This window comes from Cyprinodon tularosa, unplaced genomic scaffold (assembly GCF_016077235.1).
Source record: "Cyprinodon tularosa strain WSP-4 unplaced genomic scaffold, ASM1607723v1 ctg424, whole genome shotgun sequence".
NCBI lineage: Eukaryota > Metazoa > Chordata > Actinopteri > Cyprinodontiformes > Cyprinodontidae > Cyprinodon > Cyprinodon tularosa.
This window is the reverse complement of record NW_024039146.1, coordinates 435013-455751: the sequence shown is the minus strand read 5'-3', so window position 1 is coordinate 455751 and position 20739 is coordinate 435013. Positions and strand designations below refer to the sequence as shown.

General features: G+C 38.6%; 2 long non-coding RNA genes across 3 annotated transcripts; one reads left to right on the top strand and one right to left on the bottom strand.

Moving 5' to 3' along the window:
• Positions 1-14102: 14102 nt before the first annotated feature.
• On the top strand, positions 14103-15182 carry LOC119792596. The gene is made up of 3 exons (XR_005282012.1): positions 14103-14152; positions 14852-14957; positions 15099-15182. It is a non-coding gene; the product is annotated as an uncharacterized LOC119792596 (long non-coding RNA).
• A 713-nt stretch (positions 15183-15895) lies between these two features.
• LOC119792595 lies at positions 15896-18161 on the bottom strand. Of its 2 annotated transcripts, XR_005282011.1 has the most exons (3): positions 18139-18161; positions 17313-17418; positions 15896-16906 (listed from the first exon to the last, which is right to left on the bottom strand). It is a non-coding gene; the product is annotated as an uncharacterized LOC119792595 (long non-coding RNA). The 2 variants fall into 2 exon arrangements; XR_005282010.1 differs by lacking the exon at positions 18139-18161 and having other exon boundaries at positions 17313-17559.
• Between the last annotated feature and the right edge of the window lie 2578 nt (positions 18162-20739).

The window sequence follows — 20739 nt, the reverse complement described above, 5'->3', positions numbered from 1 at the left end:
CTTACGCCCCATTTTCTTTTCTTAATTCTTTCCTATTGCCCCTTATTTATTTTTCATACTCCCTTTCTTTTATGTCAATCATTTATTTCTCCCTAGGACTTTTCTTCCTTTCTCCTTGTGTCTTGTGTTCTTCTGCTTCCATGTAAATATCATTCCCTTCTTGTCCATGACCATTTTTCGAGTTTCCACTCTTATGTCCTTTCTCGTGTCCATCCTTTTGCCTTCTCTGATATCTTTCCCATCCAATATCCTTCCTTCTTTCCAAGTGTCCTACCTCAATTCCCTCGCTATGTCATTCCCTTCTTAATTTTATTTGTTCCTTCCTTTCCTTTGTCACGGTTTTCATTTACTTTTTCTTTCCTTTCTTCTGTCCTGTCCTAAGTTATTTCTTGTATCTGATAGTTGCAGGCTCCATGTTTAAACCCTGTACGGCATTTGAAACCGCATTAATTCTGGGCAACCATCTTGTGTAAACTTAATATGTGACCCCAGGTTAAAAATAAACGATAGGCAAATCAAAAAAGAAAAGGTATTATGATAACTACATTTTATTTAAATAAGCATTCATCCAACCCTTTAGAAAAATTAAACTTTTATTCAAGTGCATTCAATAACAAAATGCACATTAGTCTCACATTTAATAACATTTCAACAAAATTAACATTGCAAGAGTTATCTGCAGCTCAAACAAATCCCATAAATTTGGTAAAGCTAACTGAACTAAATCAAATATAAGGTGAAATTCGAATCTATTTCTCTCAGTCTTTCCTCTGCAGATGTGAACTCTTCTCCTAAAGTCGTGACGTATTCAATGCAAATACTTTATTGATATTGAAAAATAATATTTCATAAATACCTGATCCACCCATTTTGTTGTCATAGCAGTAACTAAAAGTCTTAAAACAGCTGTCTAACTATAAAGAAGGTTTGATATGTTTAGAAAAAATCTGTATATTAGACAGTCCCCAGAAAAGGACACCGAGTATCAATCACAACAACTAGATGCTGTGTGTCTTCAAGTGAAAAGATGAAGATACCCTATGTCAGCCCTATAACTTTGAAGAACCTAGAATATGAGACATATTTCCAGTTGTTTCACACTTTTCTGTGAAGTATATAATTCCACATGTGTTAATTCACCATAAATCTACAATTTTCATACTCATGAAAACCAAGAAAACTCTTTGAATGAGAAAGTGTGTCCAAACTTTTGGCCGGTACTGTCTATGGACATTATGTGTCATATTTTTTTTTTTTTTTAGCAAAACCGAATATTTTTAATGAATAAAAAAAGAGAAACAAATAAAAACTTTTTCTTGTGTTCTCTGATTTTTGCACTTTTTGGGAAGGAGTAAATTAGGACACCCCTAACCCTAACAGCTGGATCACATTATTTGCAGATGATGAGTAGATTGTTTTTGGAAGGAACAGCTGGGACAGAGCTCTAAACAAACACCTACTGACAAATCCACTAGATATTGGTTGAGAAGTAAGACATAGAACATTTTGAGTAAAGTCAAAATCTAGATCTGAATCTCACTGAGGTGTTATAGAGTAGAGCAACTTAAGGCAAGCTGAACATAAAAGAAACACTTAGAACCTATCATTACCCTTACCATTAAGCGAGGGATTGAGTTACCCAGAACAAGTTTAGAGATTAGAGGACAGATATAAAAATCAATCAATAATCAGAATAGTTTTTATCATGAAGTCATAATGCAATTTGTCAGGGATTCCCAATGTAGAAGCATAAGAGGTAAATTCAATGAAAAACTCTTGTAAAAAATGACTCTTTGTAGACCTATTACAGCCAAAAAAGGTCAGACTAGCTATAAGAAAGGAAGGTTTATAAAAATATAATAAGTATTTATATTATTTATATTGTTAAAACACTTTACAGTACAGTATTTAATTTGATAATTTTTTAACTCTTTAATTACTTTGACACAATCATTTTATGTTCTACCCTGTTAACATGAAAAAATTGTGTTAAAGTTACTGAATATGATTAAGTAAATGCCAAAAACTGTTGCATTCTTTTTTCAGTGTACACTTCTCTAACGTTCCACATTTTTGTACCAATTTTCTATTATCTTTTTGCTGCTGTAACACCAGGATTTTCCCATTACAATAAAGGGATTTTCTATTCTATTATAGTCTATTCCATTCTATTCTATTCTACTCTATTCTATTCTTCTTTCCTAACTGTTTCTTTTTATTATGAGGGTTTTGCACCCAAGAAATGTGAAACATGCTTTATCAACCAACAGTATTATTGATTTATATGTCCAGATACCCCCCTGATCAAACCATCCTTTTGAGGGTGTAAGAGTTTGTTTTATTTCAAATGACCAAGAGGAGCATGGATGCTAAATGAGCTTTTCATAACTGTTTTCCTGTCCCAGCCATAAATGTGTTTTGCAGATAGAAAAGGGGTTACAGGACTCTCTGCTATTCGTATCAAAAACTGTGATAAGGACTCTGCATACCCTCCTTGTTGGCAGTCACACCAGAGCTATGATTTGTTATCTAATGGGGCTGATTAAACGAGAGGTGGCTTGACGTCAAGCTGCCATTACAGACTGTGCCTTTAAATAATTGTCTCTGTAAGGAAAGGGAATAACAAAGCCAGGGTTTAAACAAATCATCAGGGCCAGCTGAGCTCCCAGAGCTCCACTGGTTAGTATTGCACTTTTTTCAAAAAAGATCAAATACCAGTGAGTCATACACTGCAGCTTGATGAAGTGTTGATGAAGAATCCAGCATAAATATGGATCTGGAGGAAGCAGAGGCTAAAAAGTATTAGTCTTTCATTAATATAAACAAATCTTTAAGTGCACAAATATTAAAAACACAGAACAAGAGAAGTAAACTAATTTATATAAACATGTCATTTTTGACAAGGCTCAGGTGAGCTTGTGCAACGGAGAACAAAATGAAATGAGGAAAAGTGGTTGCTATATATAGCAGTAGGCATAATGCCAAAGGCAATGCCAGTATGTCGGGATGTCAGAAAGCCAGTCTGAGGAAACTATCAGAGCGGAAGAAAATAGGAAATCTAAAAGTAAAAACAAGATCAACTTTAGGTAGGGAACAAAAAATGCACCGAAGAAAACACTCCAACAATCACATCAAATCGAAACATTTTGATAAGTGACCTAAAAACATCTCCTAGTGGTGCTGCAGTTATCTGTGATTTCATCCTGAAGCTGCTTTAGGGACATTTAATGTGAGCTGTGAACTGAACTGCACTGTATTCTGATGAGAATATCTGAATGCACTCTAGTTGCTGTCTTTAAAGGTTTCTCTGGGGGACTAAGAATTTTTGTAGAGCTCAACACAGAATTTCTGTTCTCCTTACTTCACAAGTTATTCCCAGAATTATTCATCTTTTGGCAGATTAAGAGGAAATAAGTTCTTCTAATGACACAGACAAAAAATGATTCTTAATCCATAACCAGCATGAAAAGATTTTGGTTAAGTACATCTGAGGGATCAAAGGTAAACTGATTTGTATTGAGAAACTGATCGGGATGTGTTCAGCATGTTTACTAATGATGGTTAAAAATAGATGTGTAATAAGCTGTTAATATACAAGAAAATGGCATTCTAGTGTATACTGAATGCAGTGCTTTACTTCAACTTTTTCTGAGGGAGGCTCTGCAGTTTGTTTCCCTCTGTCGTGGGTTCTTCCTAACAGCCTCTGTGTTAGACCTTGATACGATCAACTTGACTCCAAAATCATGAGAAAAAAAATCATGGAGGGCATGTCGACATCTTCAGTTTATCATATTTATTTCACACCTCCCAAAAATAAGAGCAGAGTAGCAGGGGAAAATGCAAAAAAAAAATAATAATATGGAAACAAATGTAGTATTTACATCATTTCAGACAAAAATACCTTTTGTGCTGCACAGCAATGTTACCTTCTCTGTAACCAGGCCAGACTGACTCAGTAAGGTCAGCAGCTCTCCTTATAAATCCTAAGCCCCGCCCTACAATTAGATCAGCAAACAATTGAGTATTGGTTTTAATAATAATAAGGGGGAAAAAAAATAAATAAAAATAAAAAAAACATTTATTCCTAGAAAAAAAAAATAATAATTTTCTGTTTCCATTCTGAAGTTACTTTCTTAAAAAAAATACAATTAAATTTGCCAGCGGAAATCACTGACTTCCTTTATGAGGAAAAACAAACAGGAAAGAAAAACCCTGAAAATGCCCCGCCCACTTTCTCTCAAACAACGCTCCACGGGTAAGTGCAAACGTGTGTATGTGTTTAAGTGTAAATGTATGAGTTCCGATTAATGAGCATCACCAAGTGTGCACCCTTGGTCGTGCCACATCACACGAGAGGCAAATGTAAGTGAGTAAAGCGATTGATCTGTAACTATCATACACGGGAAGGGACTCGCAGTTGAATGGGTGTGTGCGCACGTGCATTTCTCTGTGTATGTATGTGTGCGTGCATGCGTATCAGCGGTAGGGACCGCGCTGCCGCGTCACATTATCTTCCTCCTCCCTAAGGTTGACGATGTGCGGCAACCTGGACAGGTAATCAGCCACTGCATTGGTTTTGCCAGATCGATGCTGAACATTAAATCTAAATGGTTGTAGTGAAAGGTACCATCGGGTGAGCCTACTATTATGGTCCTTCATGGAGTTTATCCAGGTTAGGGCTCTGTGGTCAGTTTCCAAGTCAAATTCACGTCCCAGCAAATAGTATCTCAAGCTTTCTAGTGCCCACTTGATGGCCAGGCCCTCTTTTTCTACAGTAGAATACCTAGTCTCCCGTGGGTGTAACTTGCGGCTAAGATAAAGCAGTGGATGTTCATCTCCTGGGTTTCCTTGGACCAGAACTGCTCCCAAGCCAACTGCAGAGGCATCAACCCGTACTAGGAACCTTTTATCAAAGTCTGGGCTCTTTAACACAGGAAAAGAACAAAGCAGTGTCTTCAGGATGCTGAATGCCTTTTCACATTCATCTGACCAAGTTACAGGGTTCCTTTTGTCGTTTCCTGTCAGTGATGTTAGTGGAGCTGCAATAGTTGCAAAGTAAGGTACAAAACGTCTGTACCAACCAGCCAGCCCCAGAAAGGACCGGACTTCTTTTTTGGTTCGAGGTCTAGGACAGTTCTTGATGGCTTCCACTTTATCCACTTGTGATCGAATCTCTCCTCCTCCCAGACAATAGCCCAAGTATCGGGCCTCTTTTTGTGCCCACTCGCACTTTGAAGGGTTGAGAGTTAATCCCGCTTCCTGGATCTTTCCTAAGATCAGGGACAAATGTTGGACATGGTCTTCCCACGAATTGCTAAAGACCACCACATTGTCAAGGTAGGCTGCACTGCAATGATCACAGCCCTGAAGAACTTTGTCCATCAGCCTCTGAAAGGTGGCGGGTGCCCCATGTAGCCCAAATGGCATCACAGTAAACTGGAACAACCCAGCTGGCACTCTGAAAGCTGTATAAGGCCTGGAACTCTTCTCAAGAGGAATCTGCCAGTAGCCTTTACATAGGTCAAGCGTGGTGATATATTTGGCAGTACCAATCTTCTCCAGCAATTCATCCATTCGAGGCATTGGATAAGCATCAAACTCGGAAATTGCGTTGATTTTTCTGAAGTCGATACATATACGCAGTGACCCATCCTTCTTGAAAGTAATGACAACTGGGCTGCACCATTCTGAATTAGAAGGCTCAATCACTCCAAGTTTTAACATTTCTTTTATTTCAAGTTGCAATTTTCCCACCAGTTGCTGGGGAACCCTGTAAGGGTGCTGGCGAACAGGTGTTTTATCCTTTAACCTGATGTCATGTTGAGCCAGGGTGGTTTTGCCTGGAATGGGTGAAAAAAGAGAGGAAACACACCTTGGAGCTGTAGGACTTGTTCTGCTTGCAGATGTGCCAGTTTAGGAGGAGCAGTTGTCATCAGACCTTTTGGATCGGTGTCCTCATCGTCCTCTAGGTCAACTTTATGGACCATCAGAACTTTGGTACTGTGGTGAAATGGTGACTCCTTCCATTCTTTCAATAAGTTGACATGGTAAGTCTGGTGATTCTTTTTCTTGTCTGGATGGTGTACCTCATAGGTAACAGGACCCATCTTCCGGCTGATTGTGTATGGTCCCTGCCACCTTGCTAGAAGTTTATTGCTGGAGGTAGGAAGAAGCAACAAAACCTTCTGCCCAGGTTGGAACTCACGATGACGGGCATGCTTGTCATACCAAGCCTTTTGGTTCTTCTGTGCCTCCCGTAAGTTGAGTTCTGCTTCTTCCTGGTACCTGGAAAGTCGTTCCCGCATCTCCAGCACAAACTGGACAATCCCTTTATTGTCTTCACCTGCAGATGGTGACTCCCAGCCTTTTCGGAGCAAATCCAAAGGCCCCTGGACATCCCAGCCATACAGCAATTCGAAGGGGGAGAAGCCAGTTGATGCCTGGGGAACCTCTCTGTAAGCAAACAGAAGGTAAGGCAGCCACCGGTCCCAGTCCTTACCAGTGTCATCCACAAACTTCTGGAGCATCCTTTTTAATGTTTGATTAAATCTTTCAACAAGACCGTCAGTTTGAGGGTGATATGGAGTGGTTTTTATTGGAGAAATACCAAGCTGTTTGTAAAACAGTTGCATAAGCTTGGAGGTAAAGTTTGTACCTTGGTCGGTTATGATTTCATCTGGGATCCCAACCCTAGAAAACAGCTGCATTAAAGCCCGGAGAACCATGGGAGCAGAGATGGTACGAAGTGGAAAAGCCTCAGGAAACCGCGTAGCATAATCCGACACAACCAAGATGTACTGATGGCCGCTGCTGCTTTTTATTAGTGGGCCCACAATGTCCATGGCAATCCTGGGAAATGGTGTAGAAATGACAGGCAGGGGTTGAAGAAATGCCCTATCAGCTTTGTGGGTGGCACATGTTTTTTGACATACCGGGCAGGTGGCGCAATAAGTCTGAATATCGGTGTACATTGTTGGCCAGTAAAAGCGTGCACCTGCACGTAGATATGTTTTATGGCGACCCAGATGTCCCGCCCATGGCAATGTGTGTGCCAAATACATAATGAGAGGTCTACATCTAGCGGGGATTACCAAACGTTTGCGCTTATTTTCAATGTTATACAACACATCATGTTCAACAACATACCTTGGTTCAACCACACAATTTCCATTTTTTTCTTTTTCAGCCTTAAGGAATAGTGGTTTCAAACTCTCATCCTCTTGTTGTAACAGAGAAATGTTTTCTGGTATGTCCCACAATGCATCTATCTGATCAGGTTCTTTTAACCTTAGCTTTTTTTCAAAACGCCGTTGGCTTCGAGTTTTTCTTGGCCCTTTTGTGCCACCCTCACATAAACTACTGTCTAGGTCTGGTAATGGTTGGACACCGGCCTTTACTTGGGCTCTGGTGACCACCGGACAAGAGATATTAACATTTACTTGGGTATTGACCCCCTTATCAAAATCCATCTGATTGGACTGCTTTTCCTTCAACAAGTCAAAAAGCACTGGTAAATCCCGACCGAAAATTACATCTACTGGCAAGTTTTCAGTAACACCAAATGTTAACAGATATGGTTGTTCATCAATAACAACTGTTAAGTCTGCTTTTGGGTATGTATGTTTATCACCATGGACACACAAAATGTCCCCTTTTCTTCCATAATCTGTCTGGCCCACTGGTACCAGACTCTGCTTTATGAGCGAGATGAAACTTCCAGTGTCCAAAAGAGCAGTCACATTTTGTCCATTAACAGATATTTGTTGATAGTGTCTGCCAATATTTTCAGTCCCAACAATCCCCTCTTCAAGCCGGGGTGGATAACAGGCTCCCGTGACCTTAGCTTTGTGCACTGGACACACAGAAGCTTTGTGGCCCGGTTGTTGGCAATAATAACAAACAAGGTTCTTACCCAGCTGGTGGTGGTCTGGTTCCCTGGAGAAGTTACCTGGAAAGTCCCGGTTGCTTCGTTCTATTGTAGCTTTCAGTTGGACCGGCTGCGCTGTAACCCTGCGATTCCTGCTGATTAAGTTTGAACCGCCGCCTCCCTTGCGTGCATTCAGGAACTGTGTCGCCAATTTTGCTGCATGTGTAACACTCACGATGAGTTTACAGTTGATAAAACAGATAATAAGACCAGTGCTAGGTTCGGCTATGAAAGTAGAGAAATGTGTAAGTGTATTAATGACCACAGACCAGAAAATATGATTAAACTGCCGGCTTATTATTTGAAAAGAACAATATTACAAACAATACACATACAATGACACAAAATTCAATCAAAATAGTTTCCCTGTTTCTTTCAGAATAATCGGTTTGACCCCTGTTTCACATTTACACCTAATTTTAGGTATTAAAGGATACTATTTATTTAAACCTAGGTTATAGTTCTATTTAAGTTCAAGATTGGTACAATTAACTATTTTATTTATATTTTGTTCAATTTGAATCTCTTTTTTAATCAATTTTAGTTATTTAGAGTTCTTTCTAGGAAGTTAAGGGGTTTTAATTTCCTGTTTTAACTATTTCTTTTTTCTATTATAACCCAACAGACAATTTACATTCCACACAATTACAATGAATACTGAAAATGATCCAGAAAGAAAATCAATAAAACACAAAAGAACCAAAACCAGCAAAAGACTGAATAACTTGTGCTTCAATCAATGTCTTTTCTCTCTGTTGATCCTGAAGGGTTAATTCTGAATCCACTGCTTTTTTTTAGCAGGAAAAAATGGGCAGGTCATACCAGTTTGGATGATTTGAAATGTCCAGCAGAGGGCGTATCTCCTGCTAGAGGGCGGTTACAGGGCTCCTGGGTTACGGCTCGCCATCTTGTTTCTCAATAGTGGAATCCAACTCAGCAATCGACTTTCTCGGTCCAATCTCCAGCAGAAACTTAAAGGCCTGGTTTATTAACCAACAAAGCATACAAAAGTTCTTTTTAACTTTGTGGGTTGTACAATTGGATCATTGTATCCAATCATTGTATCATTGGAGCAAGCTGAAACGATATGGCCATCTTCGCCACAGCGAAAGCAATACCAAGGCTTCGGTCTACTCTTTAAAGTTGGGACTGTCGCGCTTTCTTCAGGTGCCTTAGGTTTAGTCTGTGTCCTAGCTTTGGGTGCACTAGCACTTTTCTTAGTGGAGGTTGGCGGTTTTAGTTTAGCTAGATGGCTCTGCAGCTGAGCAATTTTTGCTTTTAGTTCTGTGACAAGGTCACTTTGGGGAACCACAGGTTGAACTACCTTTTGGGGTTTCAATTTTGTCAGCTGACTTTGCATCTGGGTTATCTGGGTTCGCATTTCAGTGAGATTGTCTTGAACTATGGGATCAGAGAGGTCAGAGGTTACAGTAATAGCTTGGGAGGCTACTTTTGGTCGCGCAGCAGCGAAGTGTTTTTTCATTCTGCTTTCTTTCGCAATATGCTTGTCTTCTTCAACTCTCAGCTGCAATAGCAACTCAGTGAACGAAGGTGGTTTATCTTTTTTTCTTTCAAGCTGGAGCTCTGCTAGTAAGGCATCATCCCAACACCCACGGCAAAACTGACGCAGAAGGTGTCGGTCTGCTTCAGCTGGGGCTGCTCCACCTCTGCTCAAAGCTTTTGAGAGGACGGTCTGCAAGCGATGCAGGTAATTTGATGGCTTTTCACCTGGGTCTTGTAGGGTGTTAAGAAATTTAGCAAAAAGCTCATCGCCATCTTCCACTGTGCCAAAAGCTGAATTTAACAGTTCAAGATAAGCCAGTGGCAGTGCTGTAGGGCCCAAGGGTTTTACTACATTAGACGCAGGTGGCACGAGACTGTCTAAAATCTTCCGCGAGCACTGCAATACAGACATATCCGTATCCTGAAGTATGAGCTCGACACTGTTTCGCCATGTATCGAAATCAGCCTCATGGCTAGGACAAGGCAGTTTGCCTGAAAACTGCCTTAGCCGAAAAGAGGCACCCACCTGTGAGACCGGAGCTTCATTTCCTACTATATGCTCTACAATTACTTTTTGCACTTCAGGGTGAGTGACAAGATTCTGTGATAGGTTAGAGGCTAGATTGGGTCGAGGTTGGTTAACTGAGTCAGAATCAGAGTTGCTTAGATAAGTTTTAGACTGCTCTGCAATTTCACTTTGGAAAAGTAGGTCATTACCTTGGGTTGGTCTGGTAACTGGGTTCATCAGGCCACTTTGTGTCTCGAGAGTAAAACTCTCAGTTTCAGGTATCCCAGAGCTGCCTGTGACTGATTGAGAGCATTTGGACAGGTGTTCATGCAGGACGGCTTCAAAGGATTTTCCACCTAATTTAGCAATTTCTTGCAGTTCACAGAAAAAACGGTGGGTGGCTTTATCTGTGACATCAGACACATACTCAGTGGACAGGGCTCTGATTCGATAAGAGATTTTGTTTGAGCTCTCAAGTACATAAGGGAGTAATGGTTCAAGCGCTGTCAAAGCAGTTCCACTCTCATACTCCACAATGGCATTCTGGTGGTAAGAAGAATGCAGGTCATCTATTTTAAAGGTTCTCATTATTTTTCCATACCTGTTTAGGAAGTCTGTTACATTTTCATCAACCTCTGTGTCAGTGATGCCACTAACAATCACGGAGTTTGGAACTTTAATGTTTTCTTTGTCAACTATATCCATTTCTCGCTGAACTTGGCCTTTTTTTCTTTTTTTTTTTCTTTTTTTTGTGATCTGGGTCAGAAATACAGTTTAAGCTTCTATTTCCTACTCCTGGCTGGCTCGCCACTTTCTGTAACACTCACGATAAGTTTACAGTTGATAAAACAGATAATAAGACCAGTGCTAGGTTCGGCTATGAAAGTAGAGAAATGTGTAAGTGTATTAATGACCACAGACCAGAAAATATGATTAAACTGCCGGCTTATTATTTGAAAAGAACAATATTACAAACAATACACATACAATGACACAAAATTCAATCAAAATAGTTTCCATGTTTCTTTCAGAATAATCGGTTTGACCCCTGTTTCACATTTACACCTAATTTTAGGTATTAAAGGATACTATTTATTTAAACCTAGGTTATAGTTCTATTTAAGTTCAAGATTGGTACGATTAACTATTTTATTTATAGTTTGTTCAAATTTAATCTCTTTTTTAATCAATTTTAGTTATTTAGAGTTCTTTCTATGAAGTTAAGGGGTTTTAATTTCCTGTGTTAACTATTTCTTTTTTCTATTATAACCCAACAGACAATTTACATTCCACACAATTACAATGAATACTGAAAATGATCCAGGAAGAAAATCAATAAAACACAAAAGAACCAAATCCAGCAAAAGACTGGATAACTTGTGCTTCAATCAATGTCTTTTCTCTCTGTTGATCCTGAAGGGTTAATTCTGAATCCACTGCTTTTTTTTAGCAGGAAAAAATGGGCAGGTCATACCAGTTTGGATGATTTGAAATGTCCAGCAGAGGGCGTATCTCCTGCTGGAGGGCGGTTACAGGGCTCCTGGGTTACGGCTCGCCATCTTGTTTCTCAATAGTGGAATCCAACTCAGCAATCGACTTTCTCGGTCCAATCTCCAGCAGAAACTTAAAGGCCTGGTTTATTAACCAACAAAGCATACAAAAGTTCTTTTTAACTTTGCTTTCTACTGAATAAAGTAATATTTACGTCGATTTGGCTGCTGAACATTGTGTGTGTGGGGGAAAATGCTTCACCCACACCAGTCCATATATTAATGCCAAGGGTTTTTTTTTCTAACATAAAAAACATAAATGCACTACTTTAGCTTCACATTTCAATGAAATACAATTGTCTTACAAAAAAATCTTTCACAGAAAATAAAATACACTTTTTAACTCACAAAGTCCAGTTCTGTAACATAAAACACTCCCGAATTCGGTCAGGGGAAAAAAATATATGTGGAAAGCTCGTCCTCCAAAAACGTGAAAAATATTCCAGACAGCAGGTAGTCTTTTCAATGGTCAATTTTCTCTTATTATCTCTCTTTACCAGCACAACTCCATTAGCTTCTTCGTTCTCTCTATTCTTCTCCCTCGCTTTCTCTGCTAGCGCCAGAGAACATAGCGACCCAATTGGCTGGAGCTTGTCACATGGGCTACAAATCAATGTGACCCTTCAGAGTAAGACGTTTTTCTCAGATTTAACCATTTAGCTGCTGGCAAAATAAATCTCTTTTATACAGTTTTAAACAAAATAAAATATAAAATGAAATACACCATTTATAATATCTGTAATTATTATTATTAATATTTTTAACTATTTTAAAGCCTATTTATTTCCTGTTTATTTATTTATTTCGTATTTGAGCATTTTATAGCTATTTTTATGAAAAGGTTTATGTTTAATGAGGGCTATGTTTTCCTGGGTTACACATGCTGTCCATCTTTCGGCTCGTGTTCCTTCACCCATGTCCTCATCTCAGGCGGTAGAACTCGCAGGAACTGCTCCAGAATGATGGCCTCTCCGATCTGCTCTTTAGTGTGCTGTGTAGGTCGAATCCAGCGTCGGAAAAGCCCCTTCAGTCGGGAGTAGGTTTCTGCCGGGCTTTCATCAGGTGGAACCACAGTTGACCGGAACCGCTGCCTGTAGGTCTCTGGAGATATGTCAAATTTTGCCAATAATGCTGCTTTCAGTTCATTATAGCAGTGGGCCCTGTCTTCATCCATTGCTGTGTAGGCTGCTAACGCCTTACCAGAAAGCAATGGAACAAGTCGGCATGCCCATTCTGTCTCTGGCCATTTCCAAGTTTTGGCAATACGTTCAAACCGCATTAAATAGTCCTCTATATCCTCACCAGCTGCATATGGGAGCATCTTTGGATCCGAATGACCCTCCCAAAGAAGCCTTTGTCTTGACCGACTATTTCTGGACTCAGTTGGGGTTGAAGAAGAGGAGGAGGAGGATGATGATGAGCTTGAATCAAGCGGTCGACGTGAGGCTGGAGTTGGCAGATGATATCTTGGACTACTTACTGAGCCAGTACTCGATGGAGGTTTCTGTACTGCTGGCTGAATAGATCTTTTCAGGTCTTGAAGAATGTTTATCAATGAGTCCTCCTTTTTCTGCTGTGCTTCCATGAAGTTTTGCAGCAGAGACACGATTTCCTTCCCTGACTCACCAAATTGAGTCTGTGGCTGCTCCATCTTCTCATCTGCGGATGTAGACTGTTGAGTTTCCCATGCTGTTTCTGTGGAAGCTTCCTCTTGCTGAGAGCGCAGTCCAGTCCTCTGCTTTGGGAGGCGGATGGTTTTCCTTCGACATGCCATCCCACTCCTGACACCATCTGTCGTGGGTTCTTCCTAACAGCCTCTGTGTTAGACCTCGATACGATCAACTTGACTCCAAAATCATGAGAAAAAAAATCATGGAGGGCATGTCGACATCTTCAGTTTATCATATTTATTTCACACCTCCCAAAAATAAGAGCAGAGTAGCAGGGGAAAATGCAAAAAAATAAAAATAATATGGAAACAAATGTAGTATTTACATAATTTCAGACAAAAATACCTTTTCTGCTGCACAGCAATGTGACCTTCTCTGTAACCAGGCCAGACTGACTCAGTAAGGTCAGCAGCTCTCCTTATAAATCCTAAGCCCCGCCCTACAATTACATCAGCAAACAATTGAGTATTGGTTTTAATAATAATAAGGGGAAAAAAATAAAAAAAAATAAAAAAAAACATTTATTCCTAGAAAAAAATAATAATAATTTTCTGTTTCCATTCTGAAGTTACTTTCTTAAAAAAAAATACAATTAAATTTGCCAGCGGAAATCACTGACTTCCTTTATGAGGAAAAACTACGGTGGCCGACAGGTGCAAATGCGCAGCAAAAGAGAAAACATGCAAAAAAAAAAAAAAGACACGCTCACAAATTAAATGCGGCAAACAAAAAGCAAATAAAATGCAGCAAACAAAAAAGAAGACACCCCCGAATGAAATGCAGCAAACAAAAAGAGAGACGCAAACAAAAAAGAAGACACCCCCGAATGAAATGCAGCAAACAAAAAAGAAAACACCCCCGAATGAAATGCCGCAAACAAAAAGTGTTGAAAACGGAAGTGCTCCAGACCACTAGGGGGAGTCAAAGAAAATAGTATTCATTTATATGGGACCAGATGCAAGATTCAGAGAAAGATATTTGAAAGAAAGTAAAGGTACGTATTACTATATTTCTTTTTAGATACGCCGTCTTTTATAATATTACAGAATAACAGAATAATTTATGGGTAGCGTGATAGACTTTGTGTCAGTCATACCGTTGATAGATAGATAGATAGATAGATAGTGAATTCGATTTACGCTTTTAACTTTCGTATTTTTATCTTTTTTTGATTGCTCTTATTTTTTCACAGTGACTCTGTGAAGTATTATCCTCTATAATGAGGTATTTTTCGGGGAGGTTCTGTGCTTTTTTGTGCTGTTTTTATCATGCTGCTCCCACCGGGACACGCTGCCTTTGTTTACTCCAGAGAACAGCTGATCGCTCTAATGCCGGCCAGCGTTTTAGCCAGACAGCTGAAATACCACCCGAACTCTGGAGGAAAACACGCCGTGGTTGCAGAGGAGGAAAACAACATTATCACTTTACTTGGATTTATCACTTTAATTGGACTTTTCACTTTATTTGGATTTAGTTTTTACATATGCATAGATATACGTACAGATATATATGCAGAAGAGCTATATGTGTATATATATTTTATCTCTTTTTATTCTTATTTTTTTAAATCTTTATTATATTGTATAGTTGGATGTGTGTATATATCATGTAAAACTGTAACTGGAGCGTGTAACAAAAGTAATTTCCCTCTGGGATTATTAAAGTATTTCTGATTCTGATTTACCTTTTTTAGGTGGCCATGTTTTGCTGTTTCTGTGGACAAAATCTAGGAACAATTCAAGTTTTCTGTTTTTCATGTGGGAAGAATGTGCAGATCTTGGCACAAGCTCAAGACACTGGTAAGCAGTGATGGCATAGTTACTTGTAAAAATTAACTTTAATCGATTACTTATTACTACTTGAAAAAGTAGATTAGTGATTACTTTTTTTGGAAATTCACTAAGTTACATTATTTATTTTTCTCCACCACTTGTGAAAAGCTTGAGCGTTGCCAGCCATATGTATGGCTCCTCAACAGCCAACCAACGCATCGAAAGCTGGGGGTCATATTTCAGAAAACAAAGGTGAGTTTGTCAACAGTTTATTGTAATTTTTGTATAAATACCAAGTAGTAGACCTTGAAAAGGTGAATAAATTTAGTAGTCTTCTTGGATAAGCAAACATTTCAAATTTTTAATGCAACATTTTACTCGATTACCTCTACTTTGTCAGAAGAAATGAAGTACTTGCATATCTCTTAATGACCATTATGTTTTTGTGCTATATACAACTTAATTTTATAGTTTAACATTTGATATGGATGAATCAGAAGCTCAACATTTAAAGTATAACAGTTGATGTCTGCTTACTTTATATTTAACTTTGTAGGTCAACATATATTTAACTATTTTCATGACATAGAAACTAGTCCTATTACTTTCTGCTGATATAATTATCTTATAATTTTGGTTTATTGTTGATCTCAGTTCTGGATGGATCTCATGAACGATTTGAAGGAAAGACATCTCTTCAATGGAAGTCATGAGCACACATGCCTTGTGCGGTTTGTCTTCATGGATATGCTACAGAGAGATCTTGATGAATGCAAGAACAGGTGGCATAAACATACCATAAGACCTGTTAAACAATCTTGCTGTCCATCTGGTAAACCAGATGTGATGTATCATCTACCTCACAGGTAATTTTTGTTGTTTTTGTCTTCAACATCTGGTTAATTTAAAACCTCTTTGGGAACTCTAAAAAATAATTTGCCAAAACAAAAATAATGAACAATGTGTTAACAGTATGTCACTTTTTATTCTAACAATTTCAGATGACAATTTCTAAAATGTAAATTTAAATACAATTAATCATTTAGACAGGTTATAACAATAGTCAGAGCAGTAACAGTTTAGTGAAGAAATGTAAATATAACTAAATGTTTCCTGTATTTCTTCTATTCCTAGGTTTGGTGGAACAGACTGTGGTTTCCTAGTTTCCCAGGAGCCATTCGGACAGTTTGTGACAGAGACTAACAACATTCAATGTGGAGATGAACACCTTCAGGCACATTTTGAGAACCTCCAGAGACAGTGTGGCCTAGCACATCCACAGAGTTGGGAATCATGTGTCGAAAACTATATTAAACTGAAAAACATGGTGGACTTATAAACAAACAAGAATCCAAATTTGAAGGTCGCACACAAACAGTAAACAGTGTCATAACTGAACAGGTTTGACAAGTTAAATAGATAGCATTTTGTTTTGTTTTGCATTTGACCTTAATAAAGCCCAAACCCAGGGGAGTTTTGAATCCCAAAGTCCATGTCTTCTTTAAACTGATGATACGTCTTGGACATTGGTATTTTGATAGTGTTGGAGCAGGTGCTACTGACAGGAAAACGAGAAGTGGCCTGAAAGATCAGTTTTGGTGGTGGCAGAATTGAAGATGGAGGTAGTGTGTTCAAGCCGGTGGCAAACATCAGGACGTCCTGGAGAAAGAAACCCATTTTTTGTTCTAGAAAAGAAGCAATGAGTTTATGTATCAGATATTACAATAACACCAGAATATAGCAATAAATCTTAAAGTCCTCCTTCTGCGTCAAGGAGAAGGTCTCTCCAGAATCCTAGCACTCTTGTTTCCTCATGTCGTCTGCTGCTACCCTTTTCACTGAGCTGAACCTCAAATATTTCCTCCAATATTTTGGATGTCAGCTGTTCCACTCTTGCACGCATAAATGGCCTGAAGATGGAAGCATGCTGCTCCAAAGCATTCTGGAAGTTCAGTGTTGAAAGGCCATCCTTGAATCTATAAAAAGTTTGAAACAGAAATCACCTTAATTATTATCAAAAGAGCTGATATTTTTCAGTAACACAAAGAACATTAATATGTCTAATCTATTTTTATTATTTTTATTTAGCATAGGTAATATTGCTGATGCACTGTGTGTGTGTGTGTGGGTGCTGTTGTAACCATTAATCTCCCGTTCAGTTCAACCTTATAAGCGGAGATACATACTTGATATTACTATAATTAAATAACTTGTAATTAATTATTTGCAACGTTCAAGCTTTTCACAAGTGGTGGAGAAAAAAAATAAATAATGTAACTTAGTGAATTTCCAAAAAAAGTAATCACTAATCTACTTTTTCAAGTAGTAATAAGTAATCGATTAAAGTTAATTTTTACAAGTAACTATGCCATCACTGCTTACCAGTGTCTTGAGCTTGTGCCAAGATCTGCACATTCTTCCCACATGAAAAACAGAAAACTTGAATTGTTCCTAGATTTTGTCCACAGAAACAGCAAAACATGGCCACCTAAAAAAGGTAAATCAGAATCAGAAATACTTTAATAATCCCAGAGGGAAATTACTTTTGTTACACGCTCCAGTTACAGTTTTACATGATATATACACACATCCAACTATACAATATAATAAAGATAAAAAATAAGAATAAACAGAGATAAAATATATATACACATATAGCTCTTCTGTATATATATCTGTACGTATATCTATGCATATGTAAAAACTAAATCCAAATAAAGTGAAAAGTCCAATTAAAGTGATAAATCCAAGTAAAGTGATAATGTTGTTTTCCTCCTCTGCAACCACGGCGTGTTTTCCTCCAGAGTTCGGGTGGTATTTCAGCTGTCTGGCTAAAACGCCGGCCGGCATTAGAGCGATCAGCTGTTCTCTGGAGTAAACAAAGGCAGCGTGTCCCGGTGGGAGCAGCATGATAAAAACAGCACAAAAAAGCACAGAACCTCCCCGAAAAATACCTCATTATAGAGGATAATACTTCACAGAGTCACTGTGAAAAAATAAGAGCAATCAAAAAAAGATAAAAATACGAAAGTTAAAAGCGTAAATCGAATTCACTATCTATCTATCTATCTATCTATCTATCTATCTATCTATCTATCTATCAACGGTATGACTGACACAAAGTCTATCCCGCTACGCATAAATTATTCTGTTATTCTGTAATATTATAAAAGACGGCGTATCTAAAAAGAAATATAGTAATACGTACCTTTACTTTCTTTCAAATATCTTCATCTGAATCTTGCATCTGGTCCCATAGAAATGAATACTATTTTCTTTGACTCCCCCTAGTGGTCTGGAGCACTTCCGTTTTCAACACTTTTTGTTTGCTGCATTTCATTCGGGGGTGTTTTCTTTTTTGTTTGCTGCATTTCATTCGGGGGTGTCTTCTTTTTTGTTTGCGTCTCTCTTTTTGTTTGCTGCATTTCATTCGGGGGTGTCTTCTTTTTTGTTTGCTGCATTTTATTTGCTTTTTGTTTGCCGCATTTAATTTGTGAGCGTGTCTTTTTTTTGTTTGTTTGCTGCATTTCATTCGGGGGTGTCTTCTTTTTTGTTTGCGTCTCTCTTTTTGTTTGCTGCATTTCATTCGGGGGTGTCTTCTTTTTTGTTTGCTGCATTTTATTTGCTTTTTGTTTGCCGCATTTAATTTGTGAGCGTGTCTTTTTTTTGTTTGCATGTTTTCTCTTTTGCTTCGCATTTGCACCTGTCGGCCACCGTAAAAAACAAACAGGAAAGAAAAACCCTGAAAATGCCCCGCCCACTTTCTCTCAAACAACGCTCCACGGGTAAGTGCAAACGTGTGTATGTGTTTAAGTGTAAATGTATGAGTTCCGATTAATGAGCATCACCAAGTGTGCACCCTTGGTCGTGCCACATCACACGAGAGGCAAATGTAAGTGAGTAAAGCGATTGATCTGTAACTATCATACACGGGAAGGGACTCGCAGTTGAATGGGTGTGTGCGCACGTGCATTTCTCTGTGTATGTATGTGTGCGTGCATGCGTATCAGCGGGAGGGACCGCGCTGCCCCGTCACACCCTCACATCGCAACCCAATTTACCACTGACTTTATAGACCAGACACCTCAAATAGAAGCATCAAATATGCACAATAATCTGAATAAATTCATTATCAGGTTCCATAGTTTCAAAGTTAGAAACAATGCATTTAGATATCTCAAGGGGATAGACTCACCTTGATTATCTATGCTATTCCAATGCATGATAGATTTTCGAGTCAAAGAATTTGATATAATGTGTTTTCAGGCTGTGACTGTTTGTTCAAAGCTACCAGATTATTTATTCTTATATTATTTGTTTAGATGCTGGCACCTAATTCTGACTCAGATTTACATAGTGAAGGTGATGTCTTGTAATTTTGGGAGGTGGTTGCATGAAAACAGTAGCAGATCTACAGTGGCAACTGACCCTCTGCTATAGAGCCTTTCTCTACAGGTTCCCCTCTACTTTTATATCATTAAAATACTTGAGAATACTCATTTATTATTGGTCCAAAAGACACTTCTTGTTTTAAATCATACATTGATTTACCCAAATTAATTATTTAATACTGTAATTAAACTCATCCCTAACACACGCAAAAAGTGAAAATTATAGAGATTATCTGGCAGTTCTTTGGGGCAACTACAGCAGTAGAAGAAATGGAAGCTGCAAATGGCGATGAACATGGATGATCATTGTGAGATTAGAAATAGATATGTCCTCCCCCGGGAAGACTCCACTGGTGGTGGAGTGGAGGACAGAGGAGGAGGAATCCAGAAAGAACTTGGAAGCATGATGGAGGAGATAGGGTGGAGGCGGTTCGAATCTCATCTGAAGACCAGGACAGTTTGAGAATGGAGAGGTTTAAACAGAAAGTCACAGGATGGCAGGTAGAGATGAGGTGATTGAATGCAGGTAATGGTGGGATGAGTCTTCAAGTTTGAGTTTACATCTTAACTTCCTGAAATATTCTTGTTTCTTTGAGTTATTGGACAGCATGGGATTCATTTCCACTGTTATGCTGATGATACTCAGTTATATCTGTCTATAAATCCAGATGAAGATAACCGATTACATAAATTACAGGCATGTCTTTAAGACATAAAAACCTGGATGTCTCTTAAGTCTTTGGACCAGAGTCTTTGAAAAAGAAGCTAATTAGTCAGTTACTTCATTTGTATTGGATTAAACTGATTTCAGATAATTAAGTAAAAAATCTTGGTGTTGTTTTTGATCAGGAGCTGTCATTTAAATCCCATATCAAAAAGGTTTCTAGAATTTCCTTCTTTTTTAATTAAAAGAGAGATCATATTTCTCCTATCCTGGCTTCTCTTCATTGGCTTCCTGTTAAATCCATGATAAAGTTTAAAATCCTCCTTCTCACATATAAAGCCTTAAATGGCCAAGCTCCATTTTATATCAGAGATTTGATTGTTCCTTATGTCCCTAACATAACACTTCACTCTCAATCTGCAGGTTTACTAGTGGTTCCTAGAATTTCTAAAAGTAGAATGGGAGGCAGATCTTTTAGTTATCAGGCTCCTCTCCTGTTAAACCAACTACCAGTTTTAGTCCATGAGGCAGACACCCTGTCTACTTTAAGGCTAGGCTTAAAACTTTCCAGTTTGATAAAGCTTATAGTTAGAGTGGCACAGATTATCCTGAGCATCTCTATAGTTATGCTGCTATACAGTAGGTTTAGACTTCTGGAGGACATAAGGACCCCTATTTCATCATTCTGCTTCATTCTATCTCTATTCTCTCACTCTGCAGCATCTGGTAGTTCAATCTCTAACGTTATGCTCTC